The sequence below is a fragment of the Hemitrygon akajei genome, chromosome 4 (genome assembly GCF_048418815.1).
Source record: "Hemitrygon akajei chromosome 4, sHemAka1.3, whole genome shotgun sequence".
NCBI lineage: Eukaryota > Metazoa > Chordata > Chondrichthyes > Myliobatiformes > Dasyatidae > Hemitrygon > Hemitrygon akajei.
Window position 1 is genome coordinate 15,883,516 of NC_133127.1, and position 24,561 is coordinate 15,908,076.

Sequence of the window (24,561 nt, forward strand, 5' to 3'; positions counted from 1 at the left end):
GGAGGGCTTTACCCGTGATAGACAGACTGTATCCATTACTTTTCGTAGAATTTTCCATTCAAGGGCATTGGTGTTTGAAATCTGCATCTGAAAACTTGCCTTGATTTCTGTTAAAGCTTAGTTAGACCCCATTTGGAGTACTGTGCTCAGTTCTGGTCAGCTCACTACAGAAAGGATGTGGAAACTATAGAAAGGGTGCAGAGGAGATTTACAAGGATGTTGCCTGGATTGGGGAGCATGCCTTACGAGAACAGGTTGAGTGAACTTGGCCTTTTCTCCCTGGAGTGATGGAGGATGAGAGGTGACCTGATAGAGGTGTATAAGATGATGAGAGGCATTGATCATGTGGATAGTCAGAGGCTTTTTCCTGGGGCTAAGATGGCTAATGTGAGGGGACATAGTTTTAAGGTGCTTGGAAGTAGGTCCAAGGGGGATGTCAGAGTTAAGTTTTTCACACACAGAGTAGTGAGTGCGTGGAATGCACTGCCAGCGAAGTGGTAGAGGGTCTTTTAAGAGACTCTTAGATAGGTACGTGGAGCTTAGAAAAATAGAGGGCTATGCGCTAGGGAAATTCTAGACAGTTTCTACAGAAGGTTACATGGTCGGCACAACATTGTGGGCCGAAGGGCCTGTAAAGGGCTGCAGATTTCTATGTTCAAGCCAAATTTCACAGGCAGCATTCAATGTATACTCATCCGAGAATAGCCAAACTCACACCACCCAAAGCAAAAGAACTGATGAATTCAGCATATTCCATCCTTAAACACTGGGCCTAAGGTAGAACTGAATGATGGGTAGAGAGTAAAATACATAAACAGAGCTTTGATAAAATTGTTTGGAGTAAATCTAACAAATGAGCTGTAAGTTATCTGGAATCCTTCTAATTCCAAATGATTCGAGGTTTCATCTAACTCTGCCCGCAGTATTTATTAACTGCCCATCGGCACTACAAGGTTTCATGTGATCCCTACAGTCAAAGGAAGCACTCATTCACTGTGTTCATTGTGTTTTATTTCCAGAGACTCATTGATGGCTGTACGAGTTTGAAGAAGCTGAAAAAATGGAACATCTTTTCCTCTGTTTGGCTTCCACTGACAGGACTGGGGGTGGAAGAAAGGCAGAGGGACACACGCCAATCTTATGTTGCCCCCCCCCCCCCCCGTACCGGCAGTCGAAGTGGGACATTCTTACCGTCAGCCTTCGCCCTGGTCGGAAGGACGTGGGTTCAAGCCCCCACTCCAGAGACTTGGGTTCACTTTGTTACAGTGCCGAGGGAGGTCTGCACTGGTCAGGAGCACAACCTTTTCAATCAGACAGTGAACTTCTCGGACGATGAACAGAATAATTGCCACAGCACTACTGTGCAGAACTGCAGGGATGTCCTCGACAGGATCTCGTCCAATGCCAATCTTTCCACCAATACACCATGCAACCTACCTGAGTTATGATCACAAATCACTGGCTGTGGGTGTCTGCTGTACTGACCTGTCCCAGAATGGTATATGGAATGGGTGAGGCGGGGGTAGAGACTGCGGGTTGTTTTATGAGGAACGGTATTGGTTGATTATTGTCACATGTACCGAGGTGCAGTGAAAAGCTTTTCTTGCATACTGTTCATGCAGTTCACTTCTTTACGTAGTGCACTGAGGGGGTACAAGGTTAAACCATAACAGAATGCAGAATAAAGTGTAACAGCTACAGAAAAAGTGCAGTGCAGGTGATCAATAGCTGTAAGATTGCAATGAGATAGATTGTTAGGTCAAGAGTCAAACTTATTGTTAGCAGGAAACCATTCAATAGTCTTTACAACTGTGGGGCAGAAGCTGTCTTTGAGCCTGGTGGGACGTGCTTTCAAGCTTTTGTATCTTCTGCCTGATGGAAGAGGGGAGAAGAGAGAATTTTTGGGGTGGCTGGGGTCTTTGATGCTGTTGGTTGCTTTACTGAGGCAGCAAGAAGAGTAGATTGAGTTCATGGAGAGGAGACTGGTTTCCATGACGTGCTCAGCTGTGTCCACAACTCTCTGCAGTTTCTTTCCAGACTAGTATTTTCCGGAGACCGGAAGAGTGAACGGGGCTCGATTGAAACATGTGAGATCCCGAGGACTTTTGACAGGACGGATGTGGAGAGGATGTTTCCTTACAGGGGAGGGGATTGAGAACAATGGAAGCACATTTAAAAATAACTAGCCTCCCAGTGTGGTGTGGTGAGATTTTCTCCTCTCAAAATTTTGGAACTCTCTCAATGGAAGGTGGAAGCAGAACTCAGAATATTTCAAAATCAGGAGTAGATAGATTCTTCAGAAACAGACTGAGTGAAAAATTACTGGGGTGAGGAAGGAACGTGAAGAAGAGGTCATAATGAGAGGCATTAGATGATGGTCCAGGCTTGAAACACTGAATTGTCTATTGATGTTCATTATTCTTGTGTAAAGATTAGTTGCCCTATTATAGGAGAGATCTTCATTAAACTGCAGAGAGGACAAAGAAGGCTTTGATGATATTGCCAGCTTTCAAGGGTCTGAGTTATAGGGGGAGGTGGGGTAGGCAAGGACTTAATTCCTTGGAGGGCAGCAAATGGAGTGGTACAAAATCATGAGGGGTGTAGATAGGGTGAATGCACACAGTCTTTTTTTTATAGAAAGGGAATCAAAAACTAAAGGCTATAGGTTTAAAGTGAGATGGGAAAGATTTGAAAGGGAACTGAGAGACAACTTTGTCGTGCAGAGGGTGGTGTGTATATGAAAGAAGTTCCCAGAGAAAGTTGTACATTATTGACGTTGAAGACCCCTGGGCAGTAGAGATTTTGGGCGATGGCAAATAAGACAAGGTCAAATGGACAGTGCGGTGGATGAGTTGGGCTGTAGAACTTACCTCCATGCGGTATACTCTACTTCAAAGAGTACTACAGCACAAAATCAGGCACATTGGCCCATCTAGTCCAAGCCGAACTATTACTCTCCTAGTCCCATCTACCTGACCCTCCAAACCCCTCCCATCCATGTACCTATCCGAAATTCCCTTAAAAGTTACAATCTACCACTTCCACCGGCAGCTCATTCCACACTTGCACGACTGCCTGAGTAACAGAGCTCCCCGCTGGATATCAATTAAATATTTCACCTTTCAGCTTAAAACTAGAAATAGAGATCCCTAACCCCATGACCATGTTCTAACTTCACCCAGCTTGAGGGGAAAATGCCTGGCCTGCTGAGTTCCTCCAGCACTGTATGTGTGTTGTTTGAATTTCCAGCATCTGCAGGATTTTTCTTGTTTGCCATAATTCTATCTGTAGCTCTCATAATTGTGTATACCTTGATACACCCTCATTTCCTTACACTCCAGAGAAAAATGTCCTAACCCATTCAACCTTTCGATATAACCTGTCCCCATCAACATCCATGTAATTTTTTTCTTCATATGCCTTTATATCCTATATTATAAAGATGACAACATTTCTGAAACACTTCAATATCAACGAAATTCTGATGGTGTCCCAAGGTCGTAAAAGGAACAAAATAAACAGATCTCTCTCAATAATCCACTATTCCACATCTATTTTGGGATTTCATAAGAAATAATTGGTAGGCTTTGTGGCCTCTTACACCTGTCCTATCATTCACAAAGATTAAGCATGTATTTTTTAAACCCTCCAATTCCCTCAAGGGTCCAAACGTAATCTATTAATTCAAGGTTAGACAGAGTCACACCTCTTTGAGTGTTTTTCTCACCAAGATTTCTGAAGCTCAAACATTTATGGTCCATTTTGTTCAATCTCTCCTAAGAATCAGAATCAGGTTTATTATCACTGACGTGTGTCATGAAATTTGCTGTTTTGTACCAGCAGTACAGTGCAAGATAATAAAAAGTTCCTGGAACTTGCAAAAATAAATAACTAATGTAAAAGACAAACAATGAATAATGAGATGGTATTCAGCAATCAGTTTCTCCTATGCCAGCTTCTTATTGTTCTTTAACAGGCCAGACAAGAGCAGGTTTTTCTCCTGAAAGTTGCTGCACAAGTAACCATGGGTGTATGGTGTGTTGGTTTCATTAGGCAGGGGATTGAGTTCCAAGAGCTGCAAAGTAATGGTGCAGCTTCACACAACCCTGGTTGTACAAACATTTGCAGTACCGTGTTCAGTTCTGGCAGCTCATTATAGGAAGGATGTGAAAGCTTTAGAGAGGGTGCAGAGGAGATTTACCTGGATGAGAGAGCATGTCATGAGGATGGGCTAAGTGAGCGAGGGATTCCCTCTTTGGAGCAAAGAAGAATAAGAGGTGACTTGATAGAAGTGTACAAGATGATAAGAGGCATACAGCGAACAGCAGAGGCTTTCTCCCAGAGCGGAAACGGCTAACACAAGCAGGCATGATGTTAAAGTGATTGGAGGAAAATATGGGGAAGATGACAGAGGTAGGTTTTTTTTTACACCGAGAGTGGTGTGTGCGTGGAATGTGCTGCCAGGGGTGGTGGTAGAGACAGATACATCACGGACATTTAAGTGACTCTTAGGCACATGAGTGAAAGAAAAATGGAGAATTTTGTGGGAGGGAAGAGTTAGATTGATTATGGAGTAGGTTCAAAGGTTGGCACAACAATGTGGACTGAAGGGTCTGCACTCTGCTGCACTGTTCGATGTTCTATGTTTCATGTTCTCAGAGTCTAAGCCCGAAGGCACGTTTTTAGAATGATGGTTTTGCCATCTAGGACTGAGAGTTGGAGAAATTTCTTCATAAAGTGGGTGCTAACCTTTAGAATTCTCTACTTTAGTTGGTAGTAGGATCAAGTGACGTTGCTGTAAAAATGGAACTGAGGATAGATTAGCTCAGCTGGACAGGATGCTAGTGAAACTGCACTTGGAGGACTGTGCGCTCTTGTGGTCACCTAGCACAGACTCAAAATAACGGGACGTCCATTTAGAGCAGAGATGAGGAGGAATTTCTTTAGCTGGGGGGGTGGTGAAACTGGTCGTTACCACAAGCAGCTGTGGAGGTCAAGTCATTGGGTGCATTTAAGGCAGAGGTTGACAGATTCTTGATTAGTCAGGGTGTGAAAGATTATGGCAGGAAGACAAGAGAATGAGATTGACAGGGAAATGGATCAGCCTTGATGAAATAGCAGAGCATACTTGATGGGCCGAATGGCACAATTCTGCTCCTACATCTTTCTTCCCTTCTCTCTGACATTTACTCACCAAGTTGCTTCCACCTGTTCCTCATGTCTTCTCTTTATTCTGCCCTCTGTATTCTTGGGTGACACCCTCCACCCCAACTCCCTCAACCCCCTAACCTCTCCCAATTCCTTAGACTCATTGAACAGTATAGCACAGAAACAGGCCCTTCAACTCATCTAGTCCCATTCACCTGGACCACAGCCTCCATACCCCTCCCATCCATATGTGTATCCAAACTTCTCTTAAATATTGCAATGGAAGCCTCATCAACCACTTCTGCTAAAAACTCGTTCCACACTTGCACCACCCTCTGAGTGAGGAAGTTCTCTATCAGGTTCCCCTTAAATATTTCACCTTTCACCTATGACCTCTAGTTCTAGTCTCACCCATTTTCCCCAATCTTTACCCCTCATAATTTTGCACACTTCTATTAAATCTCCCCTCATTCTCAAATGCTCCAAGGAATAAAGTTCTAACCTACTGTATTCAGCCTTTCTCTGTAACTAAGGTCCTTAAGCCCGGGCAAAACCCTAGTAAGGTTTGCTCTTTCAATCTTATCGATACTTTTCCTGTAGGTAGATAACTAAAACTGCACACAATACTCCAAATTAGGCCTTGCCGATATCTTATGCAACTACAGTATTACATCTTGCATTCAATACTTTGATTTATGAATGCCAATATGCCAAAAGGTCGCTTTATGACCCTATCTACCTGAGACACCACTGCCAAGGAATTACAGATCTATATTCTCAGATCCCTCTATCCTACCACGCTCCTCAGTGCCCTACTGCTCACTGTGTAAGACCTTCCCTGGTCTGTCCTCCCAAAGTGCAACACCTCACACTCGCCAGCATTAAGTTCCATCTGCCGTTTCTCAGCCCATTTTTCCAGCTGGTCAGGATCCCGCTGCAAGTCTTATGTGCGAGATTTACAATCAAAGAGCAGGGTGCGTCCTGAGTTCAGTTTGACGCACAGAGATCCGGTTACATATCAGAATGAGTTTTGCTAAAGAAGCTCTTACACTCGCCTGAGCTCAGAAAGAAAAGCAAATGCTATTTTTACATCAGGTGGCTGAAATCAGCAACTCATCTTATTGATGGGCATTTGCCTTCCGCTCTGTGCTGCATGTTATTTATGACCAGGGGCGGTGAGGAGGAGGTCAGCAAGACAGACTGAATCAATGACAGCAAAGAGTTTAATATTTGAAGTTAACAGTGAACCTCCGTACAGCATCGAGGCGTGAGGCAATCTCAAGGCCTACACGCGAGTCCAATAAGTAATCACTGGAATATTAAAGGAAGGCAGGAAATAAGAAAAGGGCTTTGGCTATCTGTCACTAGGGTGCACAGGCAGAGATGAATTGGCTGCTCTCCCACCTCAGACGTGGTGCACATTTACAGCTCGGCTGAGAGCCATCTCGGGCAAGGAGGTTAACATTAATCTCTCCTTCCTTCTGACAAGTGGACATGTTGACGAGAGCAGACGCCCTTGGTCCTGACAGCAATTCACTTCTTCAGATTAAAGAGGGGAAGGTTTTAGAAGGACCAAACTCAGTTAGTGAAACCGCTCTCATCGTCACCTTCCACATCATTTGTGAAAGGATTAAATCTTAATGTTAACTTGTGCAGTCGATACGATCCTTTCTCTCTTTGACAGAATGTGGGCGCTTCTGTCCATGCCTAGATGCCCATGAACTAACCTCACTAGGTAATTTCTGACAACACTTAAGAATCACTCATACTGGTAAATTGATGAATTGATTCAGATTTATTTATGTATCACATAAACATTGAAACATACAGTGAAATGCACCATTTGTGTTAACAACCAACTCAACCTCAGGATGTGGAATGAGCTGCCAGCACAAGTGGTGCATGCAAAATAGATTTCAACATTCAGGTGACGTTTGGTTTGGTAGATGAATGGTAGGTGTAAGGAGGGCTGTGGTCCCAGTGCAGGTCAATGGGTACAGGCAGTTTAAATGGTTTCAGCATGGACTAGATGGGCCAAAAGGCCTGTTTCCATGTTCTGTTTTTCCATGACTATATGACTCTTTGACTCTGTTTAGGGGCAGCCTGAAAATGTCGCCACACATTCTGGGGCGAGCAGATTGGTTCATTACTGTCACGTATACTGGAGGTTCACAAAAATGATTTTAGGATTGAAAGGCTTATCATATGAGGAGCATTTGATGGCTCTGAGCCCGTACTCACTGGAATTCAGAAGAATGAGGCCGGGTGGGGGGGGGGGGGGGGGATCTCATTGAAACCTATCAAATATTGAAAGGCCTTGACAGAAAGAATGCGGAGACGATGCTTCAAATGGTGGGGGAGTCTTGGACCAGAGGGCACAGCCTCAGAATAGAGGGACGTCCATTTAGATCAGAAACAAGGAGAAAGTTCTTTAGCCAGAGGGTGGTGAATCTGTGTGAATTTGTTACCCATGGGGGGCCATGGAGGCCAAGTCATTGGGAATATTTAATGCAGAGATTGATCAGTTCTTTATTAGTCAGGGCACGAAGGCGGGAGATTGGCGCTGAGAGAGATATGATTAGCTATGATGAAATGACAGAACAAATAGTCTAGTTCTGCTCCTATACCTTATGGTCTGATACAGTTAAAAAACTTCCATTTTACGTGCCTTCAATGCAGATTATTTCATTACATCACTGCATTGAGGTAAAATGGCAGCAGAATACAGAATAAAGTGTTACAGTTTAAAAAAGTGCAGTGCAGACAGGCAATGAGATTCAAGCCCACAGTGAAATAGATGGCGAGGTTAGTAGTCCATTTATCATACAAGAGGTCCGTTCAATAGTCTTATAATTGTGGGATAGAAACTGTCCTGGAGACTGATGGTGTGAGCTTTCAGGCAGCTTCTGTTCAGTTCAAAGGGAGAGCAGAGAAGATGTTTAGGCAGGGGCTGGTGTCTTTAATTATGTTGGCTGCTTTTCAAGGCAGTGAAAAGTGTACACAGATTCCATGGAGAGGAAGCTGGTTTTTGTGACATGCTCTGTCCACGTCTCTTCCGAAATGTCGATTGTCCATTTCACTCCATGGATGCTGTCTGGCCTGCTGATTTTTCCAGCTCCTTTGTGTGTTGCCTTTCAGCTGTTTGCCCTGCCTGGCAGTTCCAGAGAGCATCATTGTGGGCCTCAAGTCACACTGTCAAGGTAGGAGTGACAGGTTCCCTGAGGGATGTTAACAAGAGGTTGCTTGACAACAGTCCACTAGTTTATCAATGACCGTTACCAAAAGGGGGAGGCTAGGACCAGAAGATGCCCAGCCTCAGAACAGAAGGATGTCCCTTCAGAACCACGATGAGGAGGAACTTCTTTAGCCAGATGGTGGTGAATCTGTGGAATTCATTGACACAGATGGCTGTGGAGGTCAAGTCATTGGGTATAATTAATGCGGAGGTTGATAGATTTTTGATTCGTAAGGTTATAGGGAGAAGGCAGAACAATGGATAATAAATCAGCCATGATAAAATAGCAGAGCAGGCTCAATGGGCTGAATGGCCCAATTATGCTCCAAAGTCTTATGGTCTTATCATCTCAAAAGCATTTGTGGTAAATCAATTGAACTGACAAGCCCCAGTTGTCATAATAAGGTTTGAGCCTCTGGATCTGGGGTTCCCAACCTGGGGTCTACAGCCCCTGTCCTTACTGGTATTGGTCCATGGCATAAAAAAAGATTGGGGACCCCTGCTCTAGAGTACAATGTCAGGCACCTGAATTGTCAATCCAGCAACATAATCACTGTGTCACCATTTCCCCCATGATAGCCTTACAATGTCTAAATGCACCTCCAGTCCAGCACCAATGTTACTGACTCTTTCTTGCCATCTGAAGGGACCTCGCAAGACTTACAATTAAGCTGCCTTGGTTCAAAGAAACACATCAGCAGTAGCTTCTCGCAGAAATAAAAGAGGCTGCAATGGTGCTATCACAACCTACGATGAATTGAAAGATAATAGGACAATAGAAAGGAGAACACATCTACATCTGTCACACCTTCAGGACTTCTGAAAGATGTTGAAGGATCTATGAAACACAGTCACTGGTGGAGTGAAAACAAGTGTCAAACACTGGGAAGGTGAGATCAAAGTAGCCAAAGGGGATTCTCTGTGCAATCCTGTTCTATGATCGATGATATCTTCCCAAACTGTCACTAAGACCTGTCATAATTCCTGTTAAATTTTAAATTAATTTAAAAATTCTAAATTGCAATGATTAGAGATATGAATTTGCATTCTCTGGATTACTTGTCCAGGGAAAAGAATAACATTTGCACCAATGTTTCCTTATCTTTCCTTAGTCTTGGGCGTGGAAATTGATGGGGAGTTAGTTTTAATTAATATGTATACACCAAATGCTGTATATATCATCATTGAAAACCAGAATTAAGGTCGAAATTATACCTGAACAATCTGGGCATTACTGTACATCGATCACACCAAAAAAACTGTTTTACTAAAAAGTATCAACCTGCTGGACGTCTGTCTGCCTGTCTGTCTGTCTCTCTCTCTCTCGTTTTCTTTATTTTACACATATCATTCTATGTTCACAGACTGATTTGAAAGTTATTGGGAGTGTGATGAAATCCACTCCATTTCGCCAGGTGGGTTCAATCACTTTCTACAAAGCTCCACAACATCAAAGAATCAGAATTGGATTTGATGTCACCAGCACATGTCGGGAAATTTGTGTGCTGTGCATCAGTAGTGTAGTCCGATATAAAACAATAAAAAACAGTAAATTACAGTGAGAAGTAGATACGTCATTAAAAAAGTAAAATAAGTAGTGCAAAAAGACAGACAAAAAAAGTGAGGTGGTCGTTTAGAAATCTGACGGTGGGGGTTGGAGGAGAAGCTGTTCCTGAATCGTGGAGTGTGTGCCTTTAGATTCCTGTGACAGTAGCAATGAGGGAGGATCAACTTTTTTTCGCCATGTCAAGTTCAATTTTATTGTCCTCTGACTGTCACACGCACATTCAAATGGAACAACCTTCCTCTGGACCTCAGTGCACCCACAGTACTTGTATCAATCAAAGCACATTCAACAAAATATTCCCACAAATAACATAATCCACAGGCGTTAGGAACTTGCTGTGGTGAGTTTGCATGACTTGCAACGAAAACAGCAATAATGAACAATTACAAAGAATTATATAAAATATATAATGTTACCAGTTAAAGTACGATTATGAAATAAAATGTGCACAAGTACATAAATATTTACAATTCCAGATTCAAGATTGTTTGTTATTATTCTTCAGTACACAAGGGCATAGGAGAACAAAATGATTGTTACCCTGGATCCAATGCAGCATAAAAAGCACATTAAATATAAAACCAATCCTATAATACACAATGTACAAGTAATGGTTGAGCGTGGCTTTATATACATAAGATTAGCTTATATACATAAATTGACCATATGCACAGTACTGCACAAAAGCCTGAGGCACAGGTATGTATAGCTAGGGTGCCTAAGCCTTTTGCACAGTATGGTACTTGTCAACGTGGAGCGGAGAGCGAGTTTGTACATCTGGCAGGAGCAGAGGATGTTGGAAATGGTGAGGGTGGAGTGCCGCGGTAGGTGTGGGACAAGTGGCAGAGAAGGAGTGCTAGGGGCAAGGAGTGGTACGGGTACGAACAAGTCCAGTCTTGAGATACCAGGCAAGGACATTTGATTCCAAAATGTCTCACTGGTGCTTCCCGCTCCCTCCCCTCTCCCTTCCCCTTTTTCCAACCATGATTCCCCTCTCTCCACCCCTTCCCACTCTCAGTCCACAACAGAGATTCATATCAGAATCAGGGTTATCATCACTCACATACGTCATGAAATTTGTTTTTATTTTTGGCAGCAGTACAGAACAATACATAAAATTACTGCAGTACTGTGTAAAAGTCGTAGGCTCCCTAGCTACATATATGTGCCAAAACTACTAAATACCTTATCAATAACACTAGATTGATAATGATCAATGCTAACAATGGAGAGGTGAGTGGCTGCGGAGACATCTTGGGGAAGGCCTGGTCGAGGCAAGTGAAGGTGGAGGCGGGGTCGAGGCAGAGTTGTGACATCCCTGAGATTGAGGTAAGTCCCAATGTCTGATCGACTTAAGCGGCGGGCTGAATTTGGAAGGTCGGGTACAGGCCAAATTGTGGCGGCATGATTCAGACTCCAGAGTGATCCGAGAGAGAGGAACTACCCAATGTTTGAACAATTAAAGCTCCTCTGGCTAAAGAGGAATTTCTTTAACCAGGAGGTGGTGAATCTGTGGAATTCATCACCACAGGTGGCTGTGGAGGCCAAGTCATTGGGTATGTTTAAAGCAGATGTTGATAGGTTCTTAATTACTTTATTAGTCACACTGGGAGAAAGCAGGAAAATGGGGTTGAAAGGGATAATAAATCAGCCATGATGGAATGGCAGAGCAGACATAATGGCCTGAATTTCCTAATTCTGATCCTATGACTTATGGTCTTAAAGTCTTATACTGACACAAAATAATTTTAGCTCAAGACCCTAAGTTTCTGATGGTGCATGGGATGTTATCCTGGAGCCAAGTTTCTGCAAGAATGCAGCACGCAGCAGTTCCTCATCTCGCGCTGGGTCAGCCGCGGACCAAGGCAATCCAGCTTGTCTTCCAGGGAGCGAACACTGGAGAGCAGCACCAACGAGAGAGCTGGCCTGCAAGGGGCCAACCCCCAACCCAGCACAGATTCTAGCGCACCTGCCTCACCTCCGTTCTCTTCCACACCAGCTCCGCTGCCTCCTCCTCTGGATGGCTGCAGCAGGCAACGTTGCGGAACGAGGGTCTGGTCCGTACAACAACCCGAGGCCACTTCGGTTCAACAAGAAACGTGGACTAGCACATATCTCAAAGGCATTTGGTGAAAAGTTGAAACAAACTGTCCTAACTTTGAGGTTACACTCAAAATATTGAGAGTAACTCAAGCTTTTTCATCGTCAGGGAAAAACAAATTGAATTGTAAGAATTCTGTGAAAATCCAGTATTGCTAGATAATAATCACTTTTGTAGTTCTTATCAAATTTATGGCCTCATATTCTCAACTAATTGATTGCTACACACTATATTTCATATTTTATATTTTTCATTTCTTTCTCATTTCACAGAAGATATACAAAGATATTGCCAAAACTCATGGGAATGAGTTACAGTGAGCAGTATAGGACTTTGTTCACTGAAACATGCACTCAGTGGCCATTTTATAAGATACACCTGTTTATTCATGCAAATTGTGATAATCAACCAATCACGTGGCAACAACTCAATGCATAAAAGCATGCAGACACAGTCAAGGGGTTCAACTGTGGTTACCACCAAACATCAGAATAGGGAAGAACTGTGATCTAAGTGACTTTGACTGTGGAATGATTGTTGGTGCCAGACTGGGTGGTTTGAGTATCTCAGAAGCTGCTGATTTTCTGGGATTTTCCTGCAAAACGGCATCTAGGGTTTACAGAGAATGCTGCAAAAAACAAACAAAAAACATCCAGTTCTGTGGGCAAAAATGCCTTGCTAAAGAGAGAGGTCAGAGGAGAATGGCCAGACTGGTTCAAGCTGACAGGAAGGCGACAGTAACTCAAATAACTGCACATTGCAACAGAGCATCTCTGCAGAAGAGCATCTCTGAACATATAGCACATTGAACTTTGAAGTGGGTGGGCTACTGCAGCAGAAGACCACAAGCTTGCACGCAATGCCCACTTTATTAGGTACAGGAGAAACATTAAATGCAGGAGAATGAGCGGCGATCTTACAGAGATGCAGAAATTCATGAGGGGCACAGATAGGGTGAACACACACAGCCTTTATTCTTGGGTTGGAGAACCAAGAACTGGGGGGGGGGCACAGTTTAAGGTAAGAGGGGAGGGATTTAATAGGATCCTGAGGTGAAACTTTTCCACAGAGTAGTACGAGCTGCCATATGAAGCTGGAGAGGTAGGTACAATTACAATGTTTAAAAGATACTTAGTACATGGGCAGGAAAGGTCTACAAGCAAATGGGAGAATCTCAGACAGACTTCTATCACTCAGGCACGAGGGGTAACTGACACCAGCCAACTAGCCTATCACCATTTGGGACGTGAGGAGGACAGACAAACTCCACACAGATAGTGCCCGAGATCAGGGTCAAACCTGAAGCCATTTGGTAGCAGCACAGCCTGTTCACCACCCTTGCTAACTTTACATAGACCTACTCAACATTTTGAGTGCTCTACTGATCAAAGAAAAAAGTAGGCAAGATTCTCAAATAGGATGCTTCAATTGCTTCTCCACCAGTGTTTCTCTTGGTGTTAATTTTCTTTCCTATATTCGCTCATCTTCTGGATCTGTATGCAGCCAGCAAGAAGTGTATTTATTACTGACTCCTTGTTATCCTAACTGTAGTCGGTCTATTGATGGTGCTCCCCCAGTACCGCTGCCTGGGACATTCCTGGATTCAGACCCAGAGCTGATGAAGAAGTAAGGATGTTGCAGACTGATGGTGACTTTTTAAACGGGCCGAAGTTTCTAATACGAGAGGACGTGCACCTCAGGTGGGAAGGGGAAAGTTTAAAGGAGATGAGTGGGGCAACTTTGTTTAAGCATGGAGATTGGTGGGAGCCCGGAAAGCACTGCCATAGATAGCAAGTGCAGGCCGATAGGGGAGAGCCATTTCAGACTTTCTTAGATGGCACATGAATATGTAGATAATGGAGGAATATGGACCACGTGCAGGCAGAAGGGATTAGTGGAATAATGCATTATTAGCTTAATTAGTTTGACACATCATTGGCCAAAGCATCTGTTCCTGTGCTCTACGGTTCTATGTTAGAACATATAATAATACAGTTCTGTACAGCCCTTTGGCCCACGATGTTGCACTGACCTTTTACTTATTTAGCAATACAGTGAGGAATAGGCCCTTCTAGCCCTTCAAGCTGTGCTGTCCCAGCGGCCCTGATTTAAACCTGCCCTAACCATGGGACAATTTACAATGATCAACTAACCTACCCAGTACACCTTTGGACAGTGGGAGGAAACTGGAGCGCCCGGGGAAAACCCATGCATTCAATGGGGAGGATATAGAAACTCCTTATGGATGACACTGGAAATGAACTCCGAACTCCAATGCCCCAAGCTGTAATAGCATCGTAGAAACTGCTGCGCCTCCTTTTAACCTACTCCAAGATCCCTCTCGCATAGCCCTCCTTTTTTCTTTCATCCATGTGACTATCTAGGAGTCTTTTAAATGACCCTACTGTATCTGCCTTTATCACCGCCCTTGACAGCTAGTTCCACGCACCCACCACTCTCTGTGTAAAAAAAATCTACCTCCAGAACTTCCATATACTGTACTTTCCTCCAATCATAGAAAACTGCAATGGATAAATAGGCCCTTCAGCCCATCTAGTCCATGCTAAGCTATAATTCTACAAGTTCTCATCAACCTAACCCAAACCATCACCAACATTCCCTCCAATTATTTTTTTTACACTTGTATAGACCAACCATTGCTCTGAGCATGAAGTTTCTACATGGCCTGAAGACTGTGTGGTACTTTAATTGCTTCTTTTGTAATATGAATACTATGAATATGTATTTAGAAAGGCATCGGTGTTCAACAGGCCAGCAGATTTTTAACAATGAGTAACCAACTTCCATTCTGTGTTTATTGGTACAATTTGTAACAGTGCTGCAACTTAAAACAACGACAAACTTTCAACGTAAAGGTTGTATTATTTTAAAAATTTATGGATCATATTCATGAACACAAAATTAATTGCAGGGTATTTCACGATTATATTAGCATAGATTTCAAAATTAAATTAATATAATTTAAAAATTATATTAACATTACACAAAAGAATTTCCAGCTCTGTGGCAACAAAGGCTACGGTGGCGGGAACATTTGAGTATTGTGCAGCTGTGCACCAATGCTACTCAGAGGGAACAGTGACCAAAGCCCTCCCATCCATGTCCCTATCCATTTTTTTCTTACATTTTAAAATTGAACCTGCATCCACAACTTCCACGGGCAGGTCATCCCACATTATCAGCACCGTCTAAGTGAGGAAGCTCACTCGTATGTTCCCCTTAAACCTTACAGCCCTAACTCTCAACCCATGACCTCTAATCACCTAAAAATGATGCCCTCCCTTATTAGCCATTTCTACCCTAGCAAAAACATCACTGGCTGTCCACTCTATCAATGCCTCTTATCACCTTATACACCTCTATCAAGCCATCTTTCATCCTCCTGTGCTCCAAAGAGAAAAGTCCTAGCTTGCTTAGTCTTTCCTCATTAGACACGTTCTCTAACAACAAATAAATAAATAATTGTGGGAACGTGAGTTTCAGAGTCCTTGAAAATGAGTTACAGGTTGTGCCCAGTGATCAGTTCAGTGTTGAGGTGACTTAAGTCATCCACACTGGTTCAGTAACCTGATGGTTGTAGGGTAAGAACTGTTCCTGAATTTGGTGATGGGGGACATAAGGGTCCGGTACCTCCTGTCCAAATTAAGCTATTTGGTGCCCACTTGGACCAAGGTTGAAATCAAATGGACCTACTGAAACCCAAACAGAGCTTGGAGAGGACATTATTGGCAAGCTTCTACTGCTTGAGATTTCTGTTGATGCAACCATTGGTCACTCTTTTGATCACAAGGCTAATGGTGTGGAAATTGTATTGGGGTAATTAGACCTCCAATTGCTTTTGTGAGAACATATTTAATGCTTCTCTTTGGATGGGCAAGGCCACCATCTGTCAAATTAGGATACAATGGCTCTAATTTCACCATAAACAAAGAGATACAGATCTTGGCGCAGAAGTGCTTGGGATCACATGACTAACACAAATGTTTATTCCCAAAATAGCAAGGAACAGCTGGCCACTTCCTGCTGAGTTTTGTTTTCCTGACCTTGATAGTTTGACATCTCCAGAAGCTGTCAATTTGAAGGATCGTTTTCTTCAAGCAATTACCTTCTCCATAGGAAGTCTCGAATTTCTTTGAAGTTTTAGGGGATTCAGCATGTCATTGAAAACTCTGACAAACTTCTGCAGATGTACAATGGAGAACATTCTGATGTTATGTCAGGAGCTGGTATGGAAATCCAATGCACAGGGACACAAGAGGCTTCAGAAGATGATGGACATCCAGTTTCATCATCAGGGCAGCTCTTCCCACCATCACCTACAAGAGATGATGTCTCACGAAGGCGTCACTCATCATGCAGCATCTTCCAAGCCACGCAGTCTTCTCGCTAATACCATCGGGATGTAAGTTCAGGAGCTTTAGGACCCACACAACCAAGTTCGGGAACACTTACTATCCTATAACCATCAGGCTCCTGAACTGGTGTGACTCACCTCTACTCTGAACTGATTCCTCAACCAATAGACTTTGAAGGACTCTACAACTTTGGTTTTCAATGTCGTTTATTGTGGTTTTTGCATTGGTTCAACATCAGTTTCTGTATACGTACAGATTTTATCAAAAGTTCTATTGTATTAGGCCGAGGGCAAAGGACAAACTGGTGTTCAGCTCACTACTCCTCAAGGTTTACCTGCTTCAGCGCTGAACTGACTCCACAGCTGTGGCCTGCAACCATCAGCACTCGCCTCAGTGCTGAGCTAGCTCCATGGCTGTGCACACTCTTTTGGGGACTCTGCGGTTAATGTTCTGTGTGTTACTGCTTCATCGACTAAAGCTCAGCATTTAATACCATCATTCCCACAATCCTGATTGGGAAGTTGCAGAACCTGGGCCTCTGTACCACCCTCTGCAATTGGATCCTTGACTTCCTAACCGGAAGACCACAGTCTGTGCAGATTGGTGATAACATATCCTCCTCATTGACGATCAACACTGGCACACCTCAGGGGTGTGTGCTTAGCCCACTGCTCTACTCTCTGTATACACATGACTGTGTGGCTTGGCATAACTCAAATACCATCTATAAATATGCTGACGATACAACCATTGTTGGTAGAATCTCAGGTAGTGACGAGAGGGCGTACAGGAGTGAGATATGCCAACTAGTGGAGTGGTGCCACAGCAACAACCTGGCACTCAACGTCAGTAAGATGAAAGAGCTGATTGTGGACTTCAGGAAGGGTAAGACGAAGGAACACACACCAATCCTCACACCAATTTCTGTTTTTGCACATTTAAAAAAATCTATTCAATATACGTATTTGATTTACTTGTTTATTTATTATTATGTTTTATTTTATTTATTATTTTTTCTCTCTCTCTGCTAGATTACATATTGCATTGAACTGCTGCTGCTAAATTAACAAATTTCACGTCACATGCTGGTGATAATAAACCTGATTCTGATTCTGATTTTTTATTGTTCGCCTGATTTGTTCTTTTTTCACACATTGGGTGTTGGCCAGTCTTTGTTGTGTTGCGTTTCTTTGTTTTGTGGCTGCCTGTAAGGAGATGAATCTCAATGTTGTATGCAGTATACACACTTCAAAAAATGTACTTTGAACTTCTTTATTTTCCTGTAAAAGCCTACAAGGAATTGCATCTCAAGTTAGTATATAGTGACATACTGTATACATACTTTGATAATAAAGCTTTCCAATGATTTTCTAATAGAGCCTTAATTTTACTTCAGACTATATTTCCCATAACTTGCACAAATGTAATTATGTTATATTTAGCTTATTGAGTGGTGTATAATTTATGTTAATTCCCCTATGTAATTTATGCTTGTCATGTCTGTAATGTTCCGTTCTATTCTGTAAGAAGCTAATCTTTGTGGTATTCATACCCCGGGCATTATGCCCATGACAATAAACTTGAACATGAACGGGTCAGACAAAACACGTCTACACCTTTGGGCAGCAGCACTTTGAATTTTCAGTCCTCGAGTCACAGAGCCACTGGGTCAGATAGCACAATAAGAGATCCTTTGTCCCAAGCAGGTCTTTGCAGACCAAGATGCTCACATTTAGGCCATATACCCCTAAACTTTTCCAAACCACATACCTGTCCAACTGCCACTCAAATCTGCTGCAATGAAGTGCTTCGAGAGGCAGGTTATGGGTAAAATTAACATTCCGACTTGTTGCATCACAGCCTGGCATGAAGCCTCCAATGCACAGGATCCTGAGAGACTGCAAAAGATTATAAGCTCGGCCAGCTCCATCACAGGCACAACCCCCGTTTCCCCCACCACCCCTCCCCCCCGCCACCATCAAAGACTTCTTCAAGGGGCAATACCCCAAGAGGATGACATCCTTCACTAAGGACCTTCACCACCCAGAATGTGACCTCTTCTCTTTTCTCTTTGGAGTGAAGGAGAATGAGAGGTGGCTTGACAGAGGTGTACAAGATGATAAGAGACATTGAGTAGATGAGGAGATAGCTAGAGACTTTTTTTCAGGGCAAAAATGGAATGCATTTAAGCTGATTGGAGGAAAGTATAGGAGGGATGTCAGAGGTAGATTTTTCAGACAATGATGGGTGCATGGAACGCCCTGCCAGGGGTGGTGGTAGTGGCAGATACATTTGGAACATTTAAGAAATGCTTAAAAAGGCACACATATCACAAAAATAGAGGCCATGCAGGGGCAGATTAATCTTTGAGTAGGTTATATGGTCAGCACAACACCACAGGCTGAAGGGCCTGTACAGTGCTGTAGTGTTCTATGTTCTCATTGCTACCATCAGGGAGGAGGTACAGGAGCCTAAACACCCACACTTAATGATTCAAGAACAGCTTCTTCCCCTCCACCCTTACATTTCTGAGTGGACAATGAACTCATGAACACGACCTTATTATTCTTTTGTTTCTGCATTATTTATTTATTTCTGTAATTTATTTTGGCTTTATGTCTTTGGACTGTTCTGCAGTTACAAAACAATAAATTTCACAACATATACGGTCAGTCGGTGGTAGTAAATCTGATTGTGATTCGTTACTACACCAGCCTCAACCACTTCCTCTGGCAGCCCTTTCGTAATCAGAATCAGGTTTATTATCACCGGCATATATCATGAAATTAGTCGCTTTGTGGCAGCAGTACATTGCAATACATAGCAATAAAAACTATAAATTACAATAAGAAGTATAAATAAAAAAATAAATAAGTAGTGCAGAAAAGAGAGGGGGAAATACTAAGGAAATGTACATCAGTTTATTGTCCATTCAGAAATCTGATGGTGGAGTGCAGGAAGCTATTCCATGAACACTGAATGTGTCTTCAGGCTTCTGTACCTGCTCATTGATAGTACAAATGAGAAGACAGTAAGCCCTAAGTGATGGGGGGATCTTCATGATGGATGCCACCTTTTTGAGGCATCACCTTTTGAAGCCGTCCTCAAACGTGGGGAGGCTAGTGCCATAGTGGAGCTGGCTGAGTTTACAACTTTCTGCAGCTTTTTCTGATCCTGTGCAGTAGCCTCTCCATAGCAGACAGTAAACCAATTAGAATGCTCCGCATGGTACCACTGTAGACATTTGCAAGTGTCTTTGGTGACATACCAACTCTCCTCAAACGCCTAACGGAGTGTAGATGCTGTTGTGCCTTCTTTGTAACTGCGTCAGTATAATGGGCCCAGGATTGAGCTTCAGAGATGTTGATACCCAAGAATTTGAAGCTGCTCACCCCTCCCACTGCTGATCCCTTGGTGAGGACTACTAGTGTGTTTCCCCTGTCTTCCCTTTCCTGAAATCCACAAACAATTCCTTGGTATTCCATACACTGACTACCAAAATCATTCCAAAGCACTTTACAACCAATGAGTTGTTTTCTGTTTCTACTATTTTGAAGTATCTTCATTAATCTAAGGGAGGTAACAAAGCAGCTGGGACTAGCCAAAAGCAAACCCTTGAGGCCTGAGGCAACACATTTGTGTGAATCAGTACAGGAAACCAATATGCTGTAGGCAGCAACATATTTGCTTTTAAGTAAGAAGAGATGTTAAAATCAATATCTCAATCACTAATGAAGAATTTATTGCAGTGTTACAAAAGGAAAACATTGCTGGAACCCTAGCTGCTAGTGCAGGTGGATGTTTAATGCTTTCTCATGTCATCAATAATACATCGAAGACCACCATCACTTTCTCAAGGGCAGCTCAGCATTGGCAATAAACCAGTGATGAGAATGAGTTAGGTCAGGCAGCATCTGTGGAAAGAGGAGCAATTATTGTTTTGGGTCTGGAACTCCTCATCGGAAGTGAGGAAGAGAGGAACGTTAGCACGGATTAATGGAGTTATGACAGACCTCAGATGCTGGAATCTGGAATGTAAAAAACAAACCTCTGGAGGGATTCATTGGGTCAGGCAGCATCTGCAGATGTTCAAATGTCAATGTAAATTTATTACTGAAGTACGTATATGTCACCCTGGGATTCATCTTCTTGCAGGCATACTCAATAAATCTACATAATAATAACCATAACAGTATCAATAAATGACCGCACCAACTTGGGGGGGGGAGGGGGGAGGGTTCAACTAATGAGCAAAAGACAACAAACTATGCAAATACAAAAAGAAAGAAATAATAATAATAATAATCAATAAATACACAATAAATATTGAGAACATGAGATGAAGAGTCCTTGAATGTGAGTCCATTGATTGTGTGAACATTTAAATGATGGGGCAAGTGAAGCTGAATGAAGTTGTACCCTTTGGTGCAAGAGCCAGGTGGTTGAGGGGTAATAACTGTTCCTGAATCTGGTGGTGTGAGTCCTGAGGCACCTGTACCTTCTTCCTGATGACGGAATGGAGAAGAGAACATCTCCTGGGCAGTGGGAGTCCCTGATGGTGCATGCTGCTTCCCTCTGACAGTGTTTCATGTAGATATGCTCAGTGGTGGGGAGGGCTTTACCCGTAATCGGACAGTCGATGTTTTGGGTCGAGACCCTGCCTCAGTCCAGCTTTGGACCAAGCTCATCCCACTCCTGGCATCAGGTCGGGCCTAAGACACAGGATTAGATATAATGAAAGGCAAACAGGCTCAAGGTGCCACAGGAACTCCTCCTGCACCTCCCTCTAATGTTCTTATGGTCTTTTTATCCACCTTGATGAGTTCATCTTTTTGTTTCTTTGTAATTTGTTCTAACCTCCTCCTAAATACATCTTAGTTATTCCCCACAGGTGTAGCAGGTCCACACTCTCACCACTCCCGGGGCAAGGCATTGTATCTAGCATGGACCTGTTGGGCTGAAGGATGGCCTCCATTTTAGAAACCGCTATGAATTGATGAACTTGCTGTTGGATTTATTGGTGCCCAAAGTCATAGAGTACTACAGCACAGAAGTTGGCCCTTCAGACCATCTAAATCCATGCTGGACTATTGATATGCCTGGTCCCATCAACCTGCACCTGGACAATAGCCCTCAGTACCCCTTCCATCCTTATGCACCTGTCCAAAATTCTCTTAGATGTTGAAATCAAGTGGGAATCCACCACCTCTGCTGGCAGCTCGATCCACACTCTCACCACCCTCTGGATGAAGAAGTTCCTCCTCATGTCACCCTGAAATATTTCTCCTTTCACGCTCAACCCATGACCTCCAATTCTCGTCTCACCCAACCTCAGTGGAAAAAGCCTGTTTGCATTTACCCCATCTATACACCTCATTATTTTGTCTATCTCTACCAAATATCTCCTCATTCTCTTGTGCTCTAGGGAATAAAGTCCTAACCTCTTTAACCTTTCCCTATTATTCAAGCGGTTAAGACCTAGCAGCATCAATGTAAATTTTCTCTGTACTCTTTCCATCTTATTGATAGCTTTCTTGCAGGTAGGCGACCAGAACTACTCACAATACTCCAAATTAGGCCTCACCAACATCTTATACAACTTCAATATAACATCCCAACCCCTGTGCTCAATACATTGACTGAGGAAGGCTAACACACCAGAAGCTCTCTTTAAGACCCCACCAAGTTCTGACACCACTTTTAAAGAATTATGGACCTGTATTCCCAGATCTCTCCATTATACCACACTCCTCAAGAGCCCTGCCATTCACTGTGTAAACCTTACCTGGTTTGTCCTCCCAAATTGCAACACCTAACAATTGTCTGGGTAAAATTCCATCTGCCATTTCTCCAGCTGGTCCAGATCCAGTTGCAAGCTTTGAAAGCCTTCCTCACTGTCCACTGTGTCCACAATCTTGGGATCATTATAACTACTTTATAAATTCTGGCTCTTTGCTTTAACCTTTCTCTTCTACATCGATCTGATCAAATCCAATCACAACTCTAAACAGAGAACATAGAACAGTACAACTGTAGAACATGGACCCTTCAGCCCACGATGTTGTGCTGACCTCTATGAACCAGTTCCATGATCAATCTAACACTTTCCTCCCACATTGCTCAATACCCTCCATTTTTCTTACATCCATGTGCCTATCTAAGAATCTTTTAAAGATTCAGATCTATTTAATGTACGTATATCGAAACACACAGTGTCTCTGCCATCATTCCCAACGTCCTTTGTTCCTACCAGATTTATAAGCTCATTCTCCGCTGCTTGTTGACAAATACTGTACAGTGCAAACTTTTAGACATCAAAGCGATATATATGTGCTTAAGTCTTTTGCACAGTACTGTATGATTTTAAATTTGTTTTGTGGCAGCAATACATGATAATAAAAACTATAAATTATAATGAGTATATTTAAAATGAGATGCAAGAAGAGTGGATAAAAATAACTGAGGTATTGTTCATGGGTTCATCGTCCATTCAGAAATCTGATGGCGGAGGGGAAGAAGCTGCTTCTGAAACGTTGCGCTTTAGTTCCCTTTCCCGTTGCCTGTTTGAATCAGCTGCATGCACTGCCTCTCCCCATTGATGGTAAACTGAGGCTGAGCTCAGTCAAGGTCGAATAACAATTTAACACTACTTTGCAATTCAGTCCTCCTAGGGTTGATTCCTTCATGTTATTTGTTTTTCTTAATGGCCTTCCTAAACGTCTAGTGCTACCTTTGGTGATCTCTCTATCCGTGTCTTAAAAAGTTGAGAACAGGCGACTTCTCAGAAATTAACAAACAGACTGGGGGAAGGGGCAGCAACACAATCTGATAAATGCAATAGGTCTCAGACACTCGACTCAGAAACAGATTCTTCCTCTCTGCCATCAGACTTCGCAACAGTCCATGAACACTATTTCATTATTCCCCTTTTGAGTTATTTTGTATTCTAAGGCGATTTTATACATTTTCACTGTACTGAATTAGAATCAGAAGCAGGTTTATTATCACTGCCAAATGTCCTGAAATTCGTTGTTTTGTGGCAGCAGTTAAATGCAATACATAAAAAAAGCTCTAATTTAAAATAAAATATATGTATGGAAAGATTCAAGGTTGCTTAATACCATTTCCAGTACACAAGTGTAAAGGAGAATGAAATAATTGTTAACATGAGGAAATCTGCAGATGCTGGAAATTCAAACACCAACACACACAAAATGCTGGTGGAACGCAGCAGGCCAGGCAGCACCTATAGGGAGAAGGACTGTCGACGTTTCGGGCCGAGACCCTTCGTCAGGACTAACTGAAAGGAAAGATGGTAAGAGATTTGAAAGTAGTGGGGGGAGGGGGGGGGAATGCAAAATGATAGGAGAAGACCGGAGGGGGTGGGATGAAGCTAAGAGCTGGAAAGGTGATTGGTGAAAGTGATACAGAGCTGGAGAAGGGAAAGGATCATGGGACGGGAGGCCTCGGGAGAAAGAAAGGTGAGGGGAAGCACCAGAGGGAGATGGAGAACAGGCAAACAACTAAATATGTCAGGGATAGGGTAAGAAGGGGAGGAGGGGCATTAACGGAAGTTAGAGAAGTCAATGTTCATGCCATCAGGTTGGAGGCTACCCAGCTGGTATATAAGGTGTTGTTCCTCCAACCTGAGTTTGGATTCATTTTGACAGTAGATGAGGCCATGGATAGACATATCAGAATGGGAATGGGACGTGGAATTGAAATGTGTGGCCACTGGGAGATCCTGCTTTCTCTGGCATACCGAGCGTAGGTGTTCAGCGAAACAAAACACTCGTCCCCCCCATCCCTTCCCACTGATCTCCCTCCTGGCACTTATCCTTGTAAGCAGAATAAGTGCTACACCTGCCCTTACACTTCCTCCCTCACCACCATTCAGGGCCCCAGACAGTCCTACCAGGTGAGGCGACACTTCACCTGTGAGTCGGCTGGTGTGGTATACTGCGTCTGGTGCTCCCGGTGTGGCCTTTTATATATTGGTGAGACCCGACGCAGACTGGGAGACCGTTTCGCTGAACACCTACGCTCGGTCCGCCAGAGAAAGCAGGATCTCCCAGTGGCCACACATTTTAATTCCACATCCCATTCCCATTCTGATATGTCTATCCATGGCCTC

General features: G+C 43.2%; 2 protein-coding genes across 2 annotated transcripts in view; one reads left to right on the forward strand and one right to left on the reverse strand.

The window, feature by feature from the left end:
- Window positions 1-7,404, forward strand: part of LOC140726137 (uncharacterized) — a 118,386-nt gene extending 110,982 nt beyond the window's left edge. The window contains exon 5 of the mRNA XM_073042109.1: window positions 1,020-7,404. The gene's annotated coding sequence lies outside the window, so the exon portion shown is untranslated. The remainder of the gene's footprint in view (window positions 1-1,019) is intronic.
- LOC140726138 (dedicator of cytokinesis protein 2-like) overlaps window positions 1-24,561 on the reverse strand; it is a 1,234,790-nt gene that overhangs the window by 697,688 nt on the left and 512,541 nt on the right. The window lies entirely within an intron of this gene.